At 41.3% G+C, this 13511-nt stretch overlaps 1 pseudogene; it reads right to left on the reverse strand.

Moving 5' to 3' along the window:
* Positions 1-11105: 11105 nt before the first annotated feature.
* LOC123460257 lies at positions 11106-12235 on the reverse strand (annotated as a pseudogene).
* Positions 12236-13511: the final 1276 nt, after the last annotated feature.

Raw genomic sequence — 13511 nt, forward strand, 5'->3', positions numbered from 1 at the left:
CACTATTGCACTTGTGTGGGCATCGCAACAGGTTATTAGTAGCATTAACATTTATTTTAATCATAACAAAGATCCCCAACTGTTTTCAGTCTTGGCATCTTAACACATATTCTGACATCACACGAAAAGCTCTTGTTCAACATTTTATTTTACACACAAAAGGAGGGAAATTTCCTTCACTGTGGTAGGAGACAATGTGAAATTGGGCATAGATGTTTTAAGGTTTGCTTAAGGAGAGCTCAGGAAATTTGTTTGGCTTCAATCTCTGATGAAATCTAAGGCGAAGATAGCAACAGAGTGCAAAGAAGGGGGAAAGGTATGTGAAGTTTTGGAAGAAAGTTATTTGGAGGGATGGAAAAGTAACCTTACTCAAGAAACATGTTGTGATCTCCAGACAGTGGAATTACTACATGTCCTTTGAGGGTTTTGATCACAAATTTAAAGGGAAGCCAGGTTGGGAGATTTTTTTTTTTTTTCCAGAAAAGTTGACCTCTTTAGTAAAGACATGGAAAAAAGTGAGTGATATGAGCCATATAGTTTGGAGTTTTACTGGGGGAAATGGACTGAATTGTATCTATCTTTCCCACATCTCCCTCTGCCAATTCAATATATTGAAGTCCTAACCCCCAATGTGATTATATTTGGAATAAGGATGTAACTAAGGTTAAATGAGATCATGCCAGTGAGGTGGAGAATAGAATTCATGTCCTTGCACTTTTTCTGACCATCTTTTGTTGATAATGAGAAGGCAGCCATATACAAGATAAGAAGAAGGCTCTTTTCATTAACTTATCTTGATCTTGGGGTCTCAAAGCTTCAAGGATATGAGAAAATAATTTCTGGTTTTTAAGTCACCCTGCATTATAAATTTAGATTTCTAATGTCTCCTGTGGTGGTTCGTATTGTGTCTCCACCAACTCTTTTGACTAAGTCCTACTTCCATAGGGCTTGGGAGAGGAATGTGACTTCCTTGTAACTACCACCTGTGGCTCTGGGTAGAACACATAGGCTTGGGTCACAGGTGTTAACTCCCTCTCATATTGCATCATCCCATCCCATCCCATGTCCCATGCAAGACCCCTCCCTGAAAAGCCTCAAAGCCATCATTCTACCCTTACTTGGATGTTTGAAACTCTTTTCCATTCACTTTAGATCCTGGCATTCTTTTGCCAAGTGATTGATAAAATCTTGGGTTGAAGAAACAGTTTGGCTCTGGGTCTTCTATTCTTGGACCTGAATGCTTCATAAATGGTACCATGACTTGGAGGCACTATTGGGATAGATAGCTCTCTGGGACTCCACTCTTTTTCCTTCTACTTTTGGCGGCACCCCTCCATATTCCAACACTGACCTCCATTCTCCTCTGGTGAGTCTGAGGTAGTTTAGGAGTAGTTTAGGTAGTTTAGGACTGCCCTCTCATACACACTCTCCAGATGGAAATGAGGAATGTTTTTGAGTCTATAGGGCTAAGAGAGTAGGTTATTACACTTTGCTACAAGTCAGAAATGTCAGAGGATCTGGCCTTTCTTACTTCTGCCCTCCTGGGGGAATCTTTCCATCCTCTTCTGAAAAGACCCTTCCTGGATTTCTGGGAAGATTGCTTTTTCCCAGAAATCTGACCCCAAATACCTCATGTTAAGACTAGACTGAATAGTTCAATTTTCACTACAATAGAAGACCCCAACATGGGTCTCAGGGTGTTGCACTCAGGTTTGCATTGCTGGCATAAGTCACATGACCAAGAGCAGCTTGTGGGAAAAAAGTTTATTTTGTCTTACAGACTCGAGAGGAAGCCCCATAATGGCAGAGGAAAATGATGGCTATAACATGCATTAAGCCTGCCCCCAACAATACAGTGCCTCCAGCTTCTTAATTATCATCAGCTGAGCACCCATCATTCAGAACACCCAACTTTATGGGGGACACCTGAATCAAACTACCACATTTTTTCCCAGGCACCCATAAACTGATAACCATCCATGATGTAAAATACAATGCATTCAGTCCAACTTTAAAAGTACCCACAAGTTTTTATTAATCCTAATGATGCTCAAACATCCCCATAATTCAAGATCTTTTAATTGATCCATAATAACAAATACATCCCCCCAAAAACCCATAATGGCACATAATAAACACTCACCCTGCAAAAGATGGGACTGGGCATAGCAAAGAAATATTCAACCAATACAAGATTCAGAACAACCAGGGCAAACATGAAACTCTATAGCACCAAGTCTAACAACTCTAGCCAATGAGAAATCTCCAAGTTCAATAATTCTAGCCAGCAAAAAGTCTCTGGAGTTCCAATTCTGCCTCTCCAGCCAAGCTATTCACAGTCCTAGAAAACTTCATCTGGGCCTGGCAACTTTCCTTGTGGCTATCTCCTGGTCCTGGCATATCCACTGCAACCCAAGGTCCATCCTCATGGCTCCATCGGGTCTCCATGTAGGCAATCCTTAGCAGACCTGCTTCATACTGCCCATGGCCATTTCTAAAACACAAGACCATGTTGACTAATTAATAACCCTTTCTTTCCTGCATTTCTTACACTGCACAATACCAGGTAAGGTGCCAATTTGTTAATCCAGGGGGGAATAAAGCAGACATTAAAGAACAGGACACTCCTTGAGTACTCAGACCTGGTCAAAAGACTGCATTCTTTCTGTTGTCCCAATGCAGGTCAGCTGGCCCAATCCCAAGGCTTGTAATCTCTTATGTAATTGCAGCTGAATATGCAGAAATTTCAGCTCAAAGATTTCATTTGTCCTGTGTCATATCCCTCTGCTCACACCAGTCCATTTCTATGCAACCCTGCACAAGTTCTTAGGACACAGGCATAACAGCAAGCCTCTCACATAAACTGCTTCTAGCACAGACAAGGCAAAGCTCTTTGTCACCCTTACAAGTCAAACCTCACAGTTCACAGTTCTTACTGTATTCAGGTCTTTCATGTCTGACAAGAATTGTCCATCAAGCTGTACTTACTGTACTGCAAGGCATCTCTTTTTTAATCTTTATTTTATTTTTTATCTTTTCACAATTTTTATTAACATTATACATGATTATAAAAAATATTCCATGGCAATATCCTTGCCCCCACACTTCCCCTTTGAAATTCCATTCTCCATCATATTACCTCCCCATCTCAATCATTCTACTTACATATATACAATACCAACCTATTAAGTACACTCCTCCCTTCCTTTCTCTTCCCTTGATATCTCCTTTATAACTTACTGGCCTCTGCTACTACGTATTTTCCTTCTCATGCAGAAGCCCAATCATCTGTAGCTAGGATCCACATATGAGAGAGAACATGTGGCGCTTGGCTTTCTGGGCCTGGGTTACCTTACTTAGTATAATCCTTTCCAGACCCATCCATTTTTATGCAAATTTCATAACTTCATTTTTCTTTACCGCTGAGTAGAACTCCATTGTATAAATGTGCCACATCTTCATTATCCACTCATCAGTTGAAGGACATCTAGGCTGGTTCCATTTCCCAGCTATTATAAATTGAGCAGCAATAAACATGGTTGAGCACGTACTTCTAAGGAAATGAGATGAGTCCTTTGGATATATGCCTAGGAGTGCTATAGCTGGGCCATATGGTAGATCAATCTTTAGCTGTTTTAGGAACCTCCACACTGATTTCCACAATGGCTGGACCAGATTGCATTCCCACCAGCAGTGTAGAAGGGTTCCTCTTTTTCCACATCCCTGTCAACATTTATGATCATTTGTTTTCATGATGGTGGCCAATCTGACAGGAGTGAGATGGAATCTCACTGTAGTTTTATTTATTTATTTATTTATTTATTTATTTATTTATTTGAGAGCGACAGACACAGAGAGAAAGACAGAGGGAGAGAGAGAATGGGCGTGCCAGGGCTTCCAGCCTCTGCAAACGAACTCCAGATGCATGTGCCCCGTCATGCATCTGGCTAACGTGGGACCTGGGGAACCGAGCCTCGAACCGGGGTCCTTAGGCTTCACAGGCAAGTGCTTAACCGCTAAGCCATCTCTCCAGCCCATCAGTATTATTTTAGATATTCGAGGTTTTTTGTGATTCCAAATGAATTTTTGGATTGTTTTTTCTCTTTCCATGAAGAAAGCCTTTGGAATTTTGATAGGGATTGCATTAAATGTGTAGATTGCTTTAGATAAGATTGCCATTTTCACAATATTGAATCTTCCAATCCAGGAACAAGGCATGTTTCTCCACTTTGTAGTATCTTCTGCAATTTCTCGCATGAGTGTTTTATTTTTTATTTTTATTTTTTTTAAGCACACAGTGCAGTTATTGTCAAAGGAGAAAGGACCCATTGTTGCACATAAGATCAAGGAAGGAAAAATGAAGAATTCTCCCTACCCAGAGGTTTTGCTCTGGTACCATTGGAAAGTTTTACCAGTCAACACGTTCAGTTACTAGTAACACGCCTTGGGTGCACATTCTGCCCCTCTAAAGCACTCGCTTCTCTTTACCCCTTGGCTTCAGAGCTGAATTGTGTACCATGGTAGTTCACTCTCATTTCTGAGAGGCTAAAAGTGACTGCTGGCACAGAATGCACGTACGGATTTACTGTGTTTCTCCAACTCTCTCCAGGCCGGTGAGGGACGATCAAGAAGGCAGGAGCCTCTGGAGGTTGCAGTGGAAATTATCAGATTTTCCTGGCACGGTTTCAAGTGGATTTGCCAAAAGCTCAAAAGGAAAAAATCTAAGTTGCCATTCTATATTTCTTTGAATGTAGGCTTAGTCTTCCCTAACATTGCTTGGCTAATGTCCTGGCCTCCACTAAAAATGTCCCAATAAACAAGGAGCACGAGTAAGGACTCCAGATACTTTATTTTTATTTTATTTATTTGAGAGCGACAGACACAGAGAGAAAGACAGATAGAGGAAGAGAGAGAGAATGGGCGTGCCAGGGCTTCCAGCCTCTGCAAAGGAACTCCAGACGCGTGCGCCCCCTTGTGCATCTGGCTAACGTGGGACCTGGGGAACCGAGCCTCGAACCAGGGTCCTTAGGCTTCACAGGCAAGCTTAACCGCTAAGCCATCTCTCCAGCCCTCCAGATACTTTAGAACAATAGTGTCGTCTGTGTTAGAGGTCAGCAGCTGACGTGCACCAAAGGCGGGGACTGTGTCTCTGCAGGACTGCGTTAGATGTGCGGCTTTGCTGGTCTCCAGGGTCTTGCTGGGTGTTGGGTGTGATGATGGCCCTTGTTCCCTGGAACCTGGCTGCAGGAATCTTGGGCTCTGCTCGCTTTGTGTTCAGTCTACAAGTCCTCAGCTCTACCAGCAGGGCTAGCAAAAGGTGCATTCTGTGTTCTTATAACCCACCGCAGGCAGCATGTGAACCAGTCTGGGCCAGTCTATGGGGGATGAGACCCTGTAGAGCACAAGTATGTAGTCTGTGCCGTGACCTTCTCATACCTCAGCTAGCTGATGCCAGTGTAACCTGAATAGCCTGCCAGGGAGAACTTCAAAGACCTGACCCACAGAATTGTGTAAATCACTGTTGCTATGAGATGCTACATTTTTTGTTTGTTTTGGTGTGTCTGTATGTGACAGCAATGGATGTTTGTCTTTACCATTCTTCTACCTTAATTCCGTGAGATATGGTCTTTCTCTAAACTTGGAGTTCATGCCATTTTTTGGTTAGATTGGTTGACCAGTGAGCCCCTGTCACTCGCATGAGTGTTTTAAAGTTCTCATTGTAGAGATTCTTTACTTCCTTGCTTAGGTTTATTCCAAGGAATGCAAGGAATTATATCAATTTTCCTGAATTTGTTAAGATTTGTTTTGAGTCCTAATATATGATCTATTTTAGAGAATGTTCCATGTGCTACTGAAAAGAAGGTATATTCTGTAGCCTTTGGATGAAATGTCCTGTATATATCTGTTAGGTCCATTCCTTCTATGACCTCATTTAGTCCAGATGCCTCTGTTTATTTTTTCCTGGGATGACCTGTCAATTGATGAGAGTGGGGTGTTAAAGTCACCCACCACCACTGTGTTTGGTGTTATCTGTGACCTTAGTTCTAATAGTGTTTGTTTGATGAATTTGGGAGTCCCCATGTTAGGTGCATATATGTTTAGGATTGTAATGTCCTCCTGTTGGAGTGTGCCCTTAATCAATATAAAGTGACCTTCCTTATCTTTCTTGACTAACATTGGACTGAAGTCTACCTTGTCAGATATTAGGATAGCAACCCCTGCTTGTTTTCTAGGCCCATTTGCTTGAAACACTGTCTTCCAACCTTTCACCCTAAGGTAATGTCTATCCTTTATAGAAATCTGAGTTTCTTGGAGACAACAAATTGTAGGATCCTGCTTTTTAACCCAGTCTGCAAACCTATGTCTTTTTGTTGGGGCATTGAGGCCACTGATATTAAGAGATATTATTGAAAGGTGTGTATTTATGTTTGCCATTTTTTTTTTTTTGTGGTTCTGGTTCTACCTGTGCTCTTTTGTGTTAACTAGTATTTGAGTATTGCTTGCTTTTTCTAGCTTCTTTATATGTGTGCTTTTCCTTTTCTTCAGCATGGAGGATTCTATCAAGTATTTTCTGTAGAGCTGCTTTTGTCTTCAAATACTCCTTTAACCTGCTTTTGTCATGGAATGTCCTTATTTCTCCGTCTATTTGAATGGATAACTTTGCAGGATAAAGTAACTTTGGTTGACAGTTGTTATCTTTCAGAACTTGGAATATATCACTCCAAGCCCTTTGGCTTTAAAAATTTGTGTTGAATAATCTGCTGTAATCCTGATGGGCTTGCTTTTGTAGGTAACTTGATTTTCCTCTCTAACTGCTTTCAATATTTCTTCTTTGTTATATGTGTTTGGACGTTTGATTATAATATGGCGAGGAGAGGTTCTTTCCAGGTTTTGTCTGGCTGGGGTTCTAAAGGCTTCCTGTATCTGAATTGGCACCTCTTTCCCAATTTGGGGGAAATTTTCTTCTATGATTTTTTTGAAGACACTTACTATGCCTTTGGAGTGGAATTCTTCTCCTTTTAATATGCCCTGAATTCTTATATTGGATCTTTTCATAGTGTCCCGAATATCTTGAAATTTCCACTCACACTTTTCTATAAGTTTGTCTTTCTCTTTGTTGGCCTGTATTAGATCTTCCACCTGGTCTTGTAGCTTAGATATCCTGTTCCCTCATCCATCCTACTGGTGAGATTTTCTACAGAGTTTTTTATTTCATTAACTGTGTTCTTCATTGCTAGTAATTCTGACTGGTTTTTCTTTATTATTTCTATTTCCTTATTTATGTCTTGTATTGCCTTCTTTATTTCATGAAATTGGTGTCCTGCATCTTCTTTGATTCCTTTGATTTCCTCTTTGATTTCTTCTTTGATTCTTTTGATTTGTTCTTTGACCTCTTTGAATGTATTTACAATCATTCTTTTGAAATCTTTCTCAGGCATTTCCTCTAACTCGTTCTCACTGGAGAACATTTCTGATGCATTAATACTTTTAGGTGGATTTATATTGTCTTGCTTTTTATTGTTTCTTATGTTATAATGTATATATATTTTGCATCTTGGATTAAGTTAAACTTGGATTTTCTAGCTAGCTGGGTATTTTTAGCTATATCAATTGATTTGATGTTATATATTTTCAGGGTAGAAGCTTAAGGTGTTAGGTGTGGCTCTTAAGACTCTCAGAGTAACTACAAATGTATTCCTAGGGGTTGAGTTTCCCTGCTATGGGAGTATTCAAGCAGGCTGAGTGGAATAAAATACAGGTAGATTCTAAAATTTAAGTAAACACTGTACACATTCAATCAAAAACAGCCCCAAGTATGTATGCAAGAGTGGTTATTATAACTCCCAGATCCTCTAACAACGAAGAGGCTAAGATTTCTGGTCTGTTGAGTGATCCAAGTCAGCTTATGACCAAGTGAGACCCTGCCCTGGTGCAATCCCAGTTACCTTGGATGATTTTTGTTCTTAGTCAAGTTGCTGCCTGGTCGTCGGGCTGCTGTTCTGATTTCTGGAGTTGGGCACTGGCTTTTCCCATGGGGCAAACCGAGACTGGCAAGTGTGGTGCTGCAGATCAGCACCCCTGTTGCTGGAACTGCTGCTGCTAAAGCTGCCACTGCTGGGCCTGTAGCCGCTGCTGCTGAAGCTGTGCTGCTGGGCCCACTGCTGCTGCCACCACTGAAGCTGTTGCTGCGGGATCTGCCACTGCTGCCGCTCCTGGATCTGCTGCTGCTGGGGCTGCTGTTATCGGTGCCGGAGCCTCTGATGTTGCTGCTGAACTCTGCTCCTGCTTGGTTCCTGCTGTCGGCCCAAGTTGGCGTGGCCCAGTCCCGGAACTGCTGCTCTGTTTGCTGGAGCTGGGCTCAGGCGGTGGGGGAGGGGAGGGAGCCGCAGCTGCTTTAGGTCTCCTGCTGCTCCACATGTTCTTCTACCTCGTGGTCTGCTCCTCCGTTGCTCACTGCCGCTCTCCCTTCACATTTCCTGAGTTGCGGAGAGCTCCGGTGTAAGTGAAACATTCCTGCACCTGGCTTTTCCTGTGGCTGGAGCCGAGCCTGGCGGCTTTGTGGTGCACCGCCGCCGCAGTTGGCAGAGCTGCCGGGGCCACTTTTCCCGCCTGTGCAGGCTCTGGATCTCTTCTACTTCTCCGCTGCTGCTTCAAGTTCCTATACACCTCATTTTTTAGTAAAAGTGTGTATTTTGCTGAGTTTTTTTGGTCTCCCCCCCCCCCCCAGGCTGCTTTGGTGTGGTACCTACGCCGCCATCTTAACCAGAAGTCCTCATTGTAGAGATTCTTTACTTCCTTGGTTAGGTTTATTCCAAGGTACTTTATTTATTTATTTATTTATTTTTTGATGCAATTGTGAATGGGAGTGATTCTCTGATTTCATCCTCTGTTTGTTTGTTGTTAGCATATGTGAAAGCTACTGATTTCTGTGTATTTATTTTGTATCCTGCTACATGGGTGTAGGTTTTGATCAGCTCTAACAGTTTGCTAGTAGAGTCTTTAGGGTCCTTTATGAATAGAATCATGTCATCTGCAAATAATGATAACTTGATCTCTTCCTTTCCAATGTGTATCCTTTTTATGTGTGTCTCTTGCCTTATTGCTATGGCTAAGACATCCAGAACTATATTAAATAAAAGTGGTGACAGTGGACACCCTTGTCTTGTTCCTGATTTTAGTGGAAAAGCTTCCAGTTTTTCCCCATTTAGTAATATGTTGGCTGTAGGGTTGTCATAAATAGCTTTTATTATATTGAGATATGTTCCTTCCTTTCCCAGTCTCTGTAGGACTTTTATCCTGAAGGGATGTTGGATTTTGTTGAATGCTTTCTCTGCGTCTAATGAGATGAGCATGTGATTTTTGTCCTTCAACCTATTTATATAATGTATTACATTTATAGGTTTGCAGATATTTTTTTTTAAAAAAAAAAACTTTTTTATTTGAGAGAGAGAATAGGTGCACCAGGGCCTCCAGCCATTGCAAACAAACTCCAGATACATGTGCCTAGTGTATATGGCTAACATGGGTACTGGGGAATTGAGCCTTGAATTGGGGTCCTTAGGCTTCACAGGCAAGCACTTAACTGCTAAGCCATCTCTCCAGCCCCAGAGACTGGCCTTTTTTTAATATGAGAGAATGAGAGGAAGAAAGAAAGAATTGGCATGCCAGGGCCTCCAGCCACTGCCATCAAACTACAGACACATGCACCACCTTGTGTGCATGTGACACCTTGCACTTACATCACTTTGTGCATCTGGCTTACATGGGACCTGGACAGTTGAACATGGGTCCTTAGACTTCACCAGCAAGTGTCTTAACTTCTAAGCCATCCCTCCAGCCCACAATTTCACTTTGAAGGAGGCATGTCCTTCACAGAACTCAGTCTCCTAGAAACTGCTGACAACAGTATTAACTCCGAGTTGAGAGTCTGCAGAAAGACGAGGCTGAAAGGTAAGATGGGAGAGGGGACAGCAGTGACAGTGGTGGTGAAGGTCCATGACACTGAGGACAAAGAAATCCTAAAGCAGTGTGGTTTAGAGAAAGGGAACATCAAGCAAAGAAGCTTGTGAAGCAGCTACAGACTACAGAATGAAAGACAGAACAATGAAAACAAGAACATTGAAGGCTGGAAAGATGTGAATCGTCATCCAGTACTGAAATTTAAGATTTCAGAGTTGAGAAAGTTTGGATGATTGATGATCAGGGTGAGAACGCAGGAGTAAGCCGCTGGAATGTCATGAACATGAGGACAGAAATTGAGGGCACCAAAGGTACCACACAAACCATTCCAAGACTTCAGGAGTTGAGGTAGAAAGAAAGATGGTAATATGCAAGATATCAAACTAGGCTCTTTGGCCTTCAGCATTCCATCCCTACTATTAAAAGCAAAACATATTTAAGTTTCAGTATAATATGCAAAGATATACCTTAAAAGCATTTGCTGGATTAACCTGATTCATTGAGAAACCATGAATTTCATTTTAATCAAGGTAAGAAATCAATTTCTGAAGTTTTATGAAATGAGTGAGTTAAAAACTGAAGCATGATTGTAATACATGCAACATAAGCACAGTAACTCCTTTTGTGATCTTTTGTTATTCACCTTATTAAAATGAAATCTGAGAATTAGTCAGAATCTTTCATTTTGCCTATATTAATACCCATAGTACATAAGGGAAACAATGGGGTGAGTTGATTTTAATCTCTGAAGCACAGCAAAGTTCAAGAAAGGGAGATTAGCCAGGCGTGGTGGCACACACCTTTAACCCCAGCACTTGGGAGGCTGAGGTAGGAGGATCACTATAAGTTCTAGGCCAGCCTGACACTACATAGTGAATTCCAGGTCAGCACGGACTCAAAGAGGCCCTACATCAAAACAAACAAACAAACAAACAAACAAACAAACAAACCAACCACAGAAGAAGAAAGAAAGATTGAATCTTATGTTCCATGTACTTTTCCTACACTGAAACAATAATAATCAAAAATAATAAACAAAAACTTTATGAAGCTGAATTGGATTCCTCCTTACTAGCAACAGGATTATATATAGTTCAAGGTGAATTACAATAACATGTATACCAATTTAGAAATGAAAGAAATCATTTCTTCACAGATTTAAGACTATATAATAACAGGTAATAGCATTTAAAGAATGATAACCATACTGAATATCTTTATGTGGTGTAGTATTCTCAATTATCAGTGTTAGTGAATCTTCTTTTCTGAAACTTTCTTTTCCACTTAATGATTTTTGTTTTAATTTGCAAAGGATGAAATGAGCTACTAGTTATAGCAATGCTGAAAGTAGTTTAAAATTTGTTTTGCATTTGTTGTATTCCATTCTTGTTCTTTCAGAGGTCCTTCACATACAAATACATACTTTTTCAAAATTTTTTCTCCTACTTCTCGGAAGTCTAATGGCTCTTTGTGTAGAGTGCAGCCTGCTCCAGAAACACCAGTATCGACTTCACGGCTTTCCGGCTGTTGATATGCACAGTGCTTCAGTCCCCAGTAGCACATCTCTCCACTGTACATCATAGCCAGCACATGAATGTCACTGAATATTCCTGCACTCAGTAACTTAGCTGTGTCTACGTCTTGGAAAGAAACTCCTTCATTTAACTGGATAGGGCACCGGTAATTTAGCATCTGCAGCAAGTAATTGATTCCATCAACAAGGTACTTTTGAAGCAAATTAGATTTTCTTGAGAGCCATTCCCTTCTCTTAGTTAGCGAGTGACAATACATAGACAGCAGGGCTCCTCGTCTCCAAGAGAGACATTCTGTAGCTCGTCCCCAAGCAAATCGCAGGATTTTGAATTCACGTTGTTTTCTTTGACTAAAATTTCTGGTTCTGAAAGAAAACTAATCAGCTCTTCTACTTTCTGTGGAGAAGAGTCTTCAGGAAAATCTTCATCTACTAGTTTATTTTCTTCAAAATATGTCATGTCCAAAATAGCCTGTGTGTATAGTTCCAGAAGATGTGATGGATTTGAAAATTCTTTCTCTTCTCCACACAAGAGTTTCAATTTTTCTAGAGCTGCAGAGGCCCGAATTAAAAAGTGATCGTCCTCGTCCACCGCTTCGCTCAGCTGCTGAATGTGGGCCTGGGCCCGTCCCCGAGCTCCTCCACCCGGCTCACCACGGCCGACAGCGACGTGGGCCCCACCCGGCCGCCATGGCCACCATGGCGGGCGGCGCGCCCCGGCCAGGTTTGCATATATTGAACCATCCCTGCATCTCTGGGATAAAGCCTACTTGGTTAGGATGAACGATCTTTCTGATATATTCTTGTATTCTGTTTGCCAATATTTTGTTGAGAATTTTTGCATCTATGTTCATGAGGGAGATTGGTCTGCAATTTTCTTTTTTTTGTTCTATCTTTGCCTAGTTTTGGTATCAGGGTGATGCTGGCCTCATAGAAGGAGTTTGGTAGAATTCCTTCTTGTTCTATTTCCTGGAAAAGCTTAAGAAGCAATGGTGTTAGCTCTTCCTTAAAAGTCTGGTAAAATTCAGCAGTGAATCCATCCAGGCCTGGGCTTTTTTTAGTTGGAAGATTATTGATAACTGTTCAGATCTCCATGTTTGTTATAGGTCTATTTAAGTGTTTAATCTCATTTTGATTTAATTTAGGTAGGGCATATAAATCAAGGAAATTACCCATTTCTTTCAGATTTTCATACTTTGTGGAGTATATGCTTTTATAATATGTCCCTATGATTTTTTGAATTTCTCTGAAATCTGCTGTGATGCTACCTTTTTCATCTCTAATTTTATTAATTTGTGTCTCTTCTCTCTTTCAGATACTTTCAGATACTGCAAGGCATCTCTTAAGCCAAGGTTTCAAATCCTTCTTCGTCCCTCTTGAAAATCAGCTCCAAAAGTCCAAAGCCACACAGTCAGGAGCCTAGCAGCAAATGACACCACTCCTGTGACTCACCCTGGGTTATAATTTACAATTGTGTCTGTGGATTCTCAAATAGCTTGGCAAAGGACCCTCAAAGGCTACACTGCTTTTCTCTCTCTCTTAACCTCTTGCCTGCAGCTTCCCCACCCAACACCTCAACACTCCACCGCTTCTTGCCTGCTTTCTTTTTGTGTGAGTATAGCTATACAAGGCACGTAGTCTCCCAAGCTAAAGTCCAGATGGATTTTTGCCAACACACAGCTTTCCACTAAGGACCAGCAAATGGCCAAATCTGAACTTCCTCTTCTCCCCACTAAAGTTCCTTTCAAACTTCATATTGAAGTGTTATCCCTTGTTTCTTTAATATATTTATGTTCTTGGAATTTTTGTTGTCTGTCACTGGCCAGCTCCTGTTATGTGACCAAGGCCTAAGCTACAGAAGGACATAAGTAACTCAATATTGTGAACCTGTAGAAGGAAGTTTAGCTTATCTGGTATCTTAGGAGATGGTCTCACCTCCACTTGAACTATATACTTGGCTTGCTTTAACATAATGGGCCACCACAAGACAAAGTATTTTTCTCGCTATTGCTAAATGCAG

This window comes from Jaculus jaculus, chromosome 4 (assembly GCF_020740685.1).
Source record: "Jaculus jaculus isolate mJacJac1 chromosome 4, mJacJac1.mat.Y.cur, whole genome shotgun sequence".
NCBI classification, from domain to species: domain Eukaryota; kingdom Metazoa; phylum Chordata; class Mammalia; order Rodentia; family Dipodidae; genus Jaculus; species Jaculus jaculus.